The sequence below is a fragment of the Protopterus annectens genome, chromosome 8.part0 (genome assembly GCF_019279795.1).
Source record: "Protopterus annectens isolate FY-2018-M chromosome 8.part0, PAN1.0, whole genome shotgun sequence".
Classification (NCBI taxonomy): Eukaryota; Metazoa; Chordata; order Ceratodontiformes; family Protopteridae; genus Protopterus; species Protopterus annectens.
Window position 1 is genome coordinate 1,507,445,891 of NC_056741.1, and position 13,411 is coordinate 1,507,459,301.

Sequence of the window (13,411 nt, forward strand, 5' to 3'; positions counted from 1 at the left end):
AGGACTACAGGTATTATAGTGGATTCCGGTGGTGAGGCAAGCAATGGATTACAAGACAAAGCTCTTGGTTTGCAAGTCCACCTATGTACTTATCTTCACTGACTTTGGGCAGCAACTGAGCAGAAGAGATTACAGGTAAGTGTCAGAAATGAGAATCCTTTGAAAGGTGGCTAGGAATAGCCTCCATGGTTAGAGTAAGGAGCTTTTTAATACAGAATGTTCTTTTGAACCACAACTCCTCCACGTTGAAAGGAGTATTTTGAGTTGATTTGGATATCTAGTGAGAATTTTTCCAGTGTCTTCCTATGGGAGGTGTGTCAGGAACAATTTGCTGGGAGGATTTAATTGACCCAGGACAGTCTGGAGAGACTGTTTCTCTCTCATACATCTCAGCTGTACAGATTTTCACAGAATGTCCAGATTTTTGCTTCATAATTTTGGCCTGTTTCTCATAAAACTGTGGTTTTCTAGCAGCTCACTGGCAAACTATTGTGGATTGAAGTCAGAAATTAATGCCAAACATTTGAAATTCAGACCCTTCAGAAAAATCATGCTAATGCAAAACCTGTTATTCTATCAATGTTCTAAGTTTGTAAGAGCAATATTTAAAAATTGCCCCTGTTTTTGTACCTTTGTCCCCCATTGTTTATTGCTTTGCCCAGATTTCTTGCTTTATGCTCTGCATTCACCTGAGGATCCCATAGGATAAGCTGGACACTGTTGCCGGGGATAAGGAAGTCTAATCTACCCTGTTAGCATTCTTACCACTGCAACCCTCATCAGGACAAGTGATTTTAGAATATGCTTGTGTGAATGAACAATCATATTACACTGTAAAAAAAAAATAACCAGGGTATAAGAATTATTAGTTTTTTAAATTATACATAGACAACCCATGTAACTGTTATTTTTAATCAAAACCGTTAATGATGAAACTGTCAAGGATGCCTAACTAATGGAACCGCTGCTCATGAATGAGATTGACTCTAAATGAAGAAACAATGCAAATGATGTCCATGATGTCTGTATAAAGGACCTTCTCTCCCTAGGCCTCCTCTGAAAAAGGGCACTGCTCAGTCAGATTTTCAGAGTAAGCAAATGCCAATAAATCAAGGACAGTAAGTTATTACCGATGATAACATGAATGAATTCAGAAAATTTAATGATCCTCAGACCTTTGCTTTGGGAATGATCATGTGTCATGAAGTCCTTTCAAAATGTGGTCAGATTATTCAAATAGGTAAAGTGGCACCAGATCTGTTAGTACTTGTGTGTCTGCATTTATATATGCATGAGTTTCTGTTGTTTATTTATTTGAAATTTGGTAACTGGTTGAGTGGACTAGTTAGTTGACCCTTTTCAGCCACAACTCGGGCTGTAGATGAACAAAGTACAAAATTAAAACATCAATAACAAAAGTGAAAAAAATACATCATACAATAGAAAAGTGCATATCAGAAGTAAATGCACATAGAAAAGGGGTAGCAAGAAACAACAATATTTACAATATTTCAAACAGTGTGGAAATATGTCCAATATTTAGAGGATTTACAGGGTGGAGTTCATATAGCAGAGTAATAACCATAAGTCATACTTGTAAATATCCCCATTACAACAAGTCTACAAGCCTACAGCAACTTATCTAGTATCACAACAGCAATTACAGACATTTTTTTTAGTAAAATTTTCTTCAGTTTTGTCTTGAAGCCATCCACTGTTTTCAGAATGCATTTCTCCGAGTAGTTGATTTCATGTTACTGGCCTCTGGCCTGAGTTTAGTGAAGGCCTTCCCCTAAGGTAGTGCCAAAAAGTGGTCTCATCAAAGTAATGCCATCACAGTGATATTCTCTCAATGAGTGCGATGGTTGTGTTATTTGTAAGTTAGATTTTATTGAGGGCATTGACCTAGTATGATCATTTTGAACAACTGAGTACAAAGTAGCCTAGCAGATCATCTAGTGACCAGTAGCCAATAAAACCTCTTCATGATCACAATGGTGGATATGCTTGTCAACTAGTCAAAATGTCAGAATTTGTTTTCTAGTTCCTGTAGTTTTTGTGTGTCGGTGCTATAGAGTGAAACGTTAATGAAGGTAGGGCAAATTCTATTTTGGGAAATGAGGACATTTTTGTAGTTGGGGATAATGTGTGAAATGTTTTATCAAGGTTTCAGTTGTGAAAGTGTTTTTTTCACTACGTTGTTACTATGCTTGTCAAGGTTTCAGTTTGAAAGTATTTTGTTGGCTATGTTGTCAGTATGCTTGGGAATGGTAAAGGAGGGTCAAGGAAGACTTGTAAATATCTTTTCTGTTTAACATTACATATTTGACTGAGTTATTCCTTACAATCATTGGAATGTTTGCAGTTAAGTATTAAAACATTGTTAGTTAACCAATTATAGAGATTAGTGAAATTGCCATGTAATATGTGTTGAGGCCCAGAAGGGGTTTATTTGCTGATAAAACGAGTAGTTCTTCTGTAAACATAATCATGTTGGTACGGGGTAGGTGATAAGGTAAGTCATGTATAAATAAGGGATCTGGCTCTTAATCTGGAAGCACTTTCATTTATTAAAAAAAAAAAAAAATTGTCTATGGTAAATGCCTGAAGGATAGGAAGGGTGGAGCGAAGGGGTCAGTTGCTCGAGGTGCAAAGTGTTCCTGCATTCTTTTTTCTGTACTGGCATTTCTGAATGCAGTACAGAAGGGCACTTCATTGTTTTATGTGTGTGAAGCTGTAGTTAGAGCCTAAAAAAATTAAGTGTTCCTGTTTTTCTTGCTTTTCAGTTTAAGAACTGAGGGGGTGTAGATTTGGCTGTAAGAAGCAATTTGGTTCAAATGTACCAATCTGCTTGCTACTGAAGAAGCCAAGTCCTTTCATATTTTTTGCTCTTCTTTGCTTGAAGAGCTGAGGGGGTGGGGTACTATATCAGGAACTGGCATGCCATAGGGGAATCCTAATGATTTGTCAGGTATGCTATTGTTTAAACCTGATACAGTAACCGCAAACAATTGCATTCTCTGCTGAGAGCTTATATAATATATATATGCATGTGTGTCTGTACTGTAAAAATATACCTAACTAATGCCTATATGTGAAATATTTTGCTTTTGCCTTTGGTTGTAGAACATTATAATTAAGGTAAATGTTTTTTTATAGGTTCATAGGTTCATACTAGGCTATCTGTCCTGAGGCAATTATAAGCCTAGCCCGATTCTGTATGGCTTACGCCACCCCTTGATTTGAGTATACTGTGCCCTTTTTAAGGTTTAGTTTACTGTGCCTCTGTCTAATAGTGACACAGGAGTAATCCCTGGGACAAACCTACGATCCCCCATCCACCTATCGAGATTCTTCTTGAAGAGATTCAGTGAGGTGCTCTGCCTCACATGAACTGGAATTCTATTCCAGAGCGAAGGGAGCCTCTGGGTTATGAACCTGTCCCTCCAGCAAGTTCTATTTATTTCTGTGCTGAGGTTCAATTCCCTCGAGCGTGTGGCTCTAAGGGATTTAGATTTACTGAGGTGGAGCATGTCCATTAATTCTGGATTTGACAAAGCTTTGTATGTCAGGCATAAATCGCCTCGAAGTAGGCGGTATGCAACTGAGTAGAGCTGGAGTTTTTTTAACCGAGCAGCATATGGCATCTGTCTGAGACCCTTGATCCTCTTGGTGAGATACTTTTGGGGTCTTTCTAATTGCTGCAGGTGTCGGGTAAGGTACATCCCAAAAGGGGCATTCTATTCTATGATGGGCCTGATGAGGGATGAATAAAGGGGCACGATTACCTCTCTTGATCTAGATGTGAAACCCTTCGTGATGAGGTGGGCTATGTAGAAGGTCTTTCTAACCACTTTAGCAATGTGGTTTTCAAAGGAGAGATTGCTATCAACTTGGGTCCCCAGGTCTCTAATAACTTTCTCTGTACTTAATGGGTTTCCGCCTATGTGGTAATTTGTGGGCACATTGTTTTTGCCAAAGGGTATGACTATACATTTTTGGCATTTAGCTTTAAACCATGGCGCTGGCACCAGTTATCTGTCTCTGTGAGACCTTTTTGAAGGATGTCTGTGTCAGCTGGAGAGTTGATTATGGCGCTCAGTTTGCAGTTGTCTGCGAACTTGGTGAGCCATAGTCCTCCCACGTTTGCCTGTACCTCGGAAAAGTATACACCGAACAAGAGTGGTCCCAGGACAGAACCCTGTGGGATGCCACTTGTGACCGGTTTCAAGTCTGACATGGCTCCAGCAACTCTCACTCTGTGGGTTCTGTCTTTGAGCCAGTTTGTGACCCATCTTGTGACATAGGGGTTTATATTTAAGCTGGATAGCTTATCTATGATGCCCGAGTGGGGTATTGTGTCAAATGCCTTTGCAAGGTCCAGATAGGCTGTGTGGACTACCTTCCCTTCATCTATGGCTTTGGTGACTGTTTCGAAGAAGTCAACCAGGTTCAAAAGGCAGGATCTGCCCTTGACAAAGCCAAACTGGGTAGGATCTAGTGTCTGTAGGTCCCCAATGTCTTTGTTTATGAGCTCCATGATGATCCTCTCCATAGCCTTGCAGACTAAGCTAGTCAGGCTTATGGGGTGATAGTTTCCAGGGTCTGTAGAGGCTCCACCTTTGTGGAGTGGGACCACTGTTGCTGTACGCCATTCTGTGGGCACATATCCTGTAGTGAGGCTGAGATTGTATAGCTGTTTTATTTGAGGGATTAGTTCCTCTTGGAGTTCATGTAGGACGCAACCTGGGACGCCATCTGGTCCCATGGAAGCAGTGCTTTTTGCTTTGGAGAGGACAGCCTTCACCTGAGCATCAGAGATGTTTGGGAGGCAGCCCTCTGCTGGGATAGATACTTGCTCTTTTGTGGGGGAGGAGAAGTTTGCACTGAACCTGTCTGCTAGGATATTGGCGATGTCTGTGGGTTCAGTGTATTTTTTGTCGTTTAGAATCAACTCAGAACAAGTCTGGGAGTTGCATCCCAGGTTTCTAACATAACTGAAAAAAGCCTTATGATTGTCTTTGGTGTCCTGTGCAATATTTCTCTCGAAGCTGGCCTTGGAGGATTTTATGAGGGATCGTAATTGTTTGCTAGTACTGATCAGAGATGCCTTCCCTATTAGGGATTTTGCTCTATCATGTAGTAGCTTCCTCCTTCTGTTGTACAGTTTATTTATGGCAGGGGTCCACCAGACTGGACGCCTGCCTTTGGATGATTGGGTCTTGGTTTTGTTTGGGATAGCATGATCCATGCATTCCTGGAGATGTCCGTAGAATGCATTTATATAGGATTCTGCAGTTTGGGCCGTAGTTTCCACTGGCCCTGGGGCCTTGAAGGATTCCACTTCAGTTTTGAGAAGTGAGAAGTTCACTTTTGAGAAGTTTTTCACTGTGGTTTTCTGGGCTGGGGTGGGGTCGGGATGTGGACATCCAGTGAAATTAATTTATGGTCTGATCTTACCAATGAGGGATATACTTCTGGTGTGGAGCATAGAGTCCCCATGTTGGTAATGATCAGGTCTAGTATGTTGTCCCCTCTTGTGGGAGTGGTGACTAGTTGTTCCATAGCATTTGAGTTTATAATTTCCAGGAACCTTTGGGCTAAGATGCTGGGGCTTGAGTAGTGCTCCCAGTCAATGTTTGGGTAGTTGAAGTCACCCAATATAATGGTGTTCGGAGAGATCTTCATGTTCTCCAATGTTTTCAGGAAAGCCGAGTGGGATTCCTGACTTTGAGAGGGTGGTCTGTAGAATGCTATAAACTGAAAAGCAGTCTTGCCCACTGTTAGTTGCACATGGATGGTCTCCGATACTTCGTGCAATGCCACTAACCTGGAGGTGTGGATATCCTTGATAAATATGGAAACTCCCCCTCCTTTTGTGGTTCAGTCCGGATTTTGGGGCCGAAAAGCATGATATGAGGTATAGCCTGGTAGTGCTGGGGTGCTCTCTGGAGCCTTGAACCAGGTTTCTGTCACTGCACAGATATTGATGTTCTCCATACTGAGGAGAGCTTCAAGTGCGTGCATCTTGAGGTTAAGACTTCTGGCGTTTAGCAGCATTACCCTTAGTTTCTTGTTCCTTGTGCTGTCTATGGGGTGGGTTTGACTTTTGAGCCTTGCCTAAAAAAGGCACTATGGGGGTGGCAAGAGCCTTTGCCAATATCCGAAAGCCCAGTGGTGACAGGTGCAAACCGTCCCTAGCGAAGCAACGTGGCTTGTCGAGCATGTCATCCCAGGCTGACAGACACTGGATCCCCTTTGAATGACACCAACATTTTAGCCAATTGTTAAAATCGATCATTTTGTCTTTGTACTGTGGCATCATTCTAGGTGAGGGTAAGATGCTGCTCAAGGTCAGGGTCATACCAGCCTGGGCTACATGATCAGAGAGCTCCTCTATGTCTCTTTTCATGTAGTCCAGGGAGGTACGTCTCAGGTCATTCACACCAGCATGTACAATGACTGAGTCATATTTGCATTTGCTTTGGCGTGACCTGAGTGCTTGCGTTATGTGGCAGATCCTAGCACCCGACAGGCAGCTCACCGTGACCTTCTCTTTATTCAGCCTGGTGAGCGGGACGTCAGTGTGTCTGACAATAGAGTCACCTATTACAAGAGTATCAGGTGTGTTATTCAGCCTTAAGGGCTGTGGCTGCTTGGCACACTGACTTTGTGGGCTATGTGTTGTGCGTGTTTTGTTTTGAGGTACCGTTTGCTTGGATGTCTGCTTTGGAGGTCTCTGTTGCTTAGGTAGATTTTTATTTAGAGCCTCCGAGTATGTTTTTGTGTATTTATGTGTTTGGTTCGCTGATGTGGTGGGACTATGTGATACTGGAATTGTGTTGTGTGAGGTTACCTTCTCCTCCTGACTGGTTACACCAGTTTTGAGATGAGAGAGCTCAGCCTCCAGTTTGGCTAAATAGTTGCATCTCTCACATATATTTGAACCTGTTTGGAGGAGGAGAGGGTTGTCCGTGTACATGAGACAGTTGTAACATTTCCTCAAAATTCCCAGATTCACCAGCTGGACTGGAGAGAAAACCATTGACTGACCTTTGGACATGCTAGAGTAATATAGGGAAAATGAATTTAAGACGGACCAATAGAGGACAGGGTAATCGTAGAGAGTATAAGAGTAAGTAGTGCTTATGGTTTAATAGTGCTAACTTGTAGGATTACTTAATTGGACCAGTGAAGGGCCTTAGAATGAGAATATGGTGTTTAAATTGAGAGATAGAGCAGTTCTAAGGGAAAAAGTGAAGAGCAGACTTTGTGGAGCCAGGAATAGTTTAAACCCAATTAGGCGGCACTGCCCGCTGTTGCGCTATGCACAAAACCGCGCAAAACCGCGCAAAAGAGAGTTTTAAGACAGGAAGATGAAGGAGTTTGGAATTGACCCAAAATGGCCAATAAAACTACAGTTTCAAGTCAGTAACCACTCCCAAAGGGGCAGGCAGGCTGCTCAATGTTTTTCACTGCCACTGATCAACAGAGAGACTTACCTTTAGCCCAAGCAAAAAATGGCCTCACAGAAACTTACAAACAGTTCAAGAACAGCAAGCCTGTAACTGAACTTTTTTAAATCTCAGAAAAGTGGGAAAAAAGCAAGATTTTTTTGTTTTTTTCAGAGATAGCAGAGGTTCACAAGCATCAACAAGTTATAACAGTGCAGTAAATGACCCCACACAAGAGTGCTAGGCCAAAGACAGATAAAATGCAAGTTTTGAGAAAAAAACGATTTTAAAAATAAGTGCAAACAGGAAATTCAGTAAACAGCTCTAGGTTGTGCTCTAAATACAGTTACTAATGCAGAAATCAGGTTTAACAAATCAGAAAATGCTCAAAATAGGCGGCTATGCAGAAAAACTTAGCAAATAAACAGAGGAAAAATACTTAAAATCTCAAAAGTGGCTCCTTTCTTCTCACAGCGTTTTCTCCTCTTGGTGGGTGCTTCACCAACAGCCAACAAGCCTGAAAAGATGCCAAAACCACGAGGCAACCAGGTTTTAAGAGAGGAAGATGAAGGAGTTTTGGAATTGACCCAAAATGGCCAATAAAACTACAGTTTCAAGTCAGTAACCACTCCGACAGGGGCAGGCAGGCTGCTCAATGTTTTTCACTGCCACTGATCAACAGAGAGACTTACCTTTAGCCCAAGCAAAAAATGAACTCACAGAAACTTACAAACAGTTCAAGAACAGCAAGCCTGTAACTGAACTTTTTTAAATCTCAGAACAGTGGGAAAAAAGCAAGATTTTTTTTGCTTTTTGTTTTTTTTCAGAGATAGCAAAGGTTCCAAGTATCAACAAGTTATAACAGTGCAGTAAATGACCCCACACAAGAGTGCTAGGCCAAAGACAGATAAAATGCAAGTTTTGAGAAAAAAACGATTTTAAAAATAAGTGCAAACAGGAAATTCAGTAAACAGCTCTAGGTTGTGCTCTAAATACAGTTACTAATGCAGAAATCAAGTTTAAAAAGCCAGAAAATGCTCAAAATAGGCAGCTATGCAGAAAAACTTAGCAAATAAACAGAGGAAAAATACTTAAAATCTCAAAAGTGGCTCCTTTCTTCTCTCAGCGTTTTCTCCTCTTGGTGGGTGCTTCACCAACAGCCAACAAGCCTGAAAAGATGCCAAAACCACGAGGCAACCAGGTTTTAAGAGAGGAAGATGAAGGAGTTTTGGAATTGACCCAAAATGGCCAATAAAACTACAGTTTCAAGTCAACTTTTCCTTTATCTCCGAATTGGTACAAAAATTAGAATTGGTATATTTAGTGGCTGTGGCTATGAAGACAAAGGCTAGTAACTCATAAGAAGGGATTGCAGTAGGACACAGCAAAAGTGGAAACAGTAAGTTTTTCTGTGGTTTCTAGTTGTGACAGTTTACACTGGTGATGTTATTTAATTTCACTGTATCAGTTTTGCTAGCTCTGGTCTTGACAAATGAGACCAGAGAATTTATGCTCCTGATGGAATGGGCATGCACAAACACTGATGTGCGTACCTCACTTGGAGCAGTGCCAACGCAAATAATCTTTGCCTGTTTGTTTGCTTATCTACCAATCCTGATAAAAGATCAGTTATGTAGGAGCCAGGCCCATCATGGAGATGCACTTCCAATGTTTCAATGTAGTGGATAGATCTCAGGCCGCTTATGAGATTTTACCAAGCCAATCTTTATGCATGCATGTCCCAGAAAAACTTTTCTCCAAACCATAAGTCCTATTTGAAAACTTGTATTGTTTTAGCTAAACAAATTTTGCATGGTAGGCTGTTTCATTGTGCTGTGGTTCTGATATTAAAACTTTCTTGATAATGACTTTCTTGACCAGCCCTGTGCATGCTAGACAGACTTTATCTGAAATGTAGGGATGACGACAGTGGCAGCCTCTGCCTTGCAAGTATAGACTCACCTTATAACTTGAAAACCCTGTCCTTTCACAATTAGGTACATCTCACATTGCAGTTACAACTATCACACCAACCTCATTTTGCAGCAATAATGTAACGTTTGGTGTGCTCTTATTATTCAGGCTAACAATATTTGCCATAGCTATTGGTCCCTGCTCCTGCTCTTGCTTTTGTGGCATCATAAATTGCATTGACCTACATATCCTTATACTTTAACCACGGACTGATATGTCACTTTAATCTCATCTGTAGGTGGTCTCCATCAACAACCCGCACTTACTTCATTTAAAGAATTTTTTGCTGTGTAAACTATTAAACTATTCTGTAATATTTGATGTCCTTCTATTCCTATGTTGCAGTATTCATTACATTAGGGATTCCTTGCCATAAATAGTCTGGGAAGAAATAGCCAGGGAATTGTTATGGCTAGTCTTGTATAGGACCAACCAAATCACGCACGATGGACTAGTGCAAGGTTCTAATCCATGAATCCAGTAGCAAAAAAATGAACCAGCACTCCGGAGAAAAAGGCTGTATAAGAATTTAATGTGGCAAATTAAACATTGAAAAACTTATCAAGCAGCAAACCGGTTTTGGCTAAAATCTGATAGCCTTCCTCAGTGCAACTAAGACAAACAGATGGTACATCCTGGTACTCTCTTATATAGTGTAAATTTAAGGTAATAAACACAAATAAAATAAGCATATGCATATGAGATAGTCCCATTTATATTATGAATACAAAATAATATATGTGAAAATTCACAAAAAATAGCATGTTTATATCAATAAACATGTAAAACAGTATTATTATGTAGAAAAAACACTACTGATGAATGTGGAAACTATAAGCAGATTCTAAGACATTTCATTAAGGCCAGGTTTAAATAAGGCCCCCAACCTGGTTATCCAGGAAAATTCCATGTTGTTCAGTTTCTCATGCCAACCTGCTTTACTGGCTCTATGCATGTCTATTTTATCAATAATAGTAAATTTAAATTGAGCCGTTTTGTGCATCCTAGTATGTTTAAATAATGCATTTGAAAGTTTACTATTTCTAATGGCACTTAAATGTCGCTTATACGATATTTCAATGGTCTAGATGTTTGGCCCACATAAAATGCCAAACAAGAACAAGAGGCCATATAAACTACCCAATCCATGTTACAATTCCCAAAGATGTTAATTTGGTATATTTTCGGTGTATTTTTGCTAGTGAATTCCATTGTTTTATATATATATTTGCATGCGTTACAATGGCCACATGGATAACAACCTCTCAGTTGATCACCCAATATAGTTGTTTGCACTGGTCTAGAAGGAACATCAAGAAATAGTGTTTTTGGATGTGGTTGTTTCCAGACAGACCGACCATACTTTGGCTACTAAAGTTCAATGGAAATTTCCACAGTATAACACTCTTTTACATGCCACCAGTAATCATCCCCGCCACATCATCGACAATATTCCCAAATCACAGTTTTTGCGTATTAAACGCATCTGTTCATCAGAAGAGTCGCATTTTGTATGTGAAAATGATTTAGCTCAGAGGTTCATTGATAGGGGATACAATCTGAACTGTTACATTATAAACATTTGAGTCAAGAAAACAATAGAGATCAGCCAATTAGGTTTATAACAACATGTGGTAGTAATACACCCCTTTTTAGACAAATTGTTAGTAATCATTGGGAGATCTTAAGAGCCCATGAATATTTTGGGGAAATACTACCTCAAACCTGCTCTTTTTCATATAAGAGAGGAAGAACACTGAATACTCATTTTACACATTATAAGAGGTACAATCCTCCTAGACCAGTGCAAACAACTATATTGGGTGATCAACTGAGAGGTTGTTATCCATGTGGCCATTGTAACGCATGCAAATATATATATAAAACAATGGAATTCACTAGCAAAAATACACTGAAAATATACCAGATTAACATCTTTGGGAATTGTAACATGGATTGGGTAGTTTATATGGCCTCTTGTTCTTGTTTGGCATTTTATGTGGGCCAAACATCTAGACCATTGAAATATCGTATAAGCGAACATTTAAGTGCCATTGGAAATAGTAAACTTTCAAATGCATTATTTAAACATACTAGGATGCACAAAACGGCTCAATTTAAATTTACTATTACTGATAAAATAGACATGCATAGAGCCAATAAAGCAGGTTGGCGTGAGAAACTGAACAACATGGAATTTTCCTGGATAACCAGGTTGGGGGCCTTATTTAAACCTGGCCTTAATGAAATGTCTTAGAATCCATGTTCACCTGCTTATAGTTTCCACATTCATCAGTAGTGTTTTTTTACATAATAATACTGTTTTACATGTTTATTGATATAAACGTGCTATTTTTTGTGAATTTTCATATATATTATTTTGTATTCATAATATGAATGGGATTATCTCATATGCATATGCTTATTTTATTTGTGTTTATTACCTTAAATTTACACTATATAAGAGAGTACCAGGATGTACCATCTGTTTGTCTTAGTTGCACTGAGGAACGCTATCAGATTTTAGCTGAAACCGGTTTGCTGCTTGATAAGTTTTTCAATGTTTAATTTGCCACATTAAATTCTTATACAGCCTTTTTCTCCGGAGTGCAGGTTCATTTTTTTGTTACTAGGCTTGTATAGGCCCTAGAGCCAATAGCCTAGTACCAAGCTATGAACCTATGAAATGATCTTGACATCCAGCCAGTAAACAAAAGCCTTTTACCACTGGTAGGTACATGGGGCATTGCATGGAGGCCCAGGCAGGAGTTGACCATAAAAGTGACATCCACATGTACCATCCTCTGCTGCCAGTCCAAACACCATCTTTGACAGTCACATCTGCTCATCCGAGGTGTTGGTTGCTGTACAAGCACGATCAGATAAGTGCCCCGTTAGGGTTTTTTCTTTTACTTTTGCTACTGCTTTTCTATATGATGTTACATGTCATCTAGAAAAGGCAAGTGACATTGTGGAAGACAAATTACACATAAAGATTCCCACGACCAGTGTCTGTTTTATTTAGGCCCTAATCACGACTATAAGTCTTGATTTATATGTCAGGCATTTGTTACCAAAACTCTACATAGGTGCCTTCATTCTCTCAATATTTTCTTAGAGAATGAAAGACTTAAGAGATTAGCGTGCAGTGTTATGGTAGATACATTGGGCCCTTCAGATGAGCTGGAAAGAAGGCCAAAAAGCACAGGCTTGAAGCTGTGCCTGCACCTCCCATTTCAGATGTCCCTCTCAAGGCCAGTGAAGGCACAGAGGCCTTTTTGGAATTTAGCTTAGATTCCTCAGTGGGAAGTGGAGCAAAAGCCATAAGGAGTCAGCCACTGGCACGTCTGTGTTGCAGATGTCCATTTCAGATGAGCAGGGGAACCCAGGCTCTTAATATCAGAAGGCCCTTAAGGTATTCATCAGATCTTGGTTCGGGAGGAAGTGCCAATGACTGTTATAGAATGAAGGCCTATGTTGGGTTCCTCCACATTCCATAAGGCTGCTGTGCCCCATAAAAAGAAACAAAAAAATATCTTGCTGCTACTTAGGAACCTCCGCCTGACTGGCAGGCTTTCACACAGAGACTACTTAATGCCTTTATGGCTTTAAAACCTCCCACTGGTGTATCCCTTCCTAGCCTGCCTTCTATTTCTTCCCCTCAGAAAAGGCTTAGGGAGCAAGTTTTATCTGAAGATGAAGATTCCTCAGAGGATGAGTCTTTGGGATACTCTGCCCATATATCCCCCCCCCCCCCCGAGTATGCATCACCTGAGGATGAGTCCAGTGGAACTGAATCTCCTGGTGAGGACATCACCTTTGGGGAGACCACTGCTCTAATTAAGGAGTTTTTTCAAGTGGGACTGCTCACAGGTTACTAATGTGCACAGGAGATACTACGATTTACTCCAGATGGATTCAACCTCTCCCTCAGCTGTTTCACCAGTTTTGCCAGCCTTTCTGGAAGCTTTCAACTCTGCTTA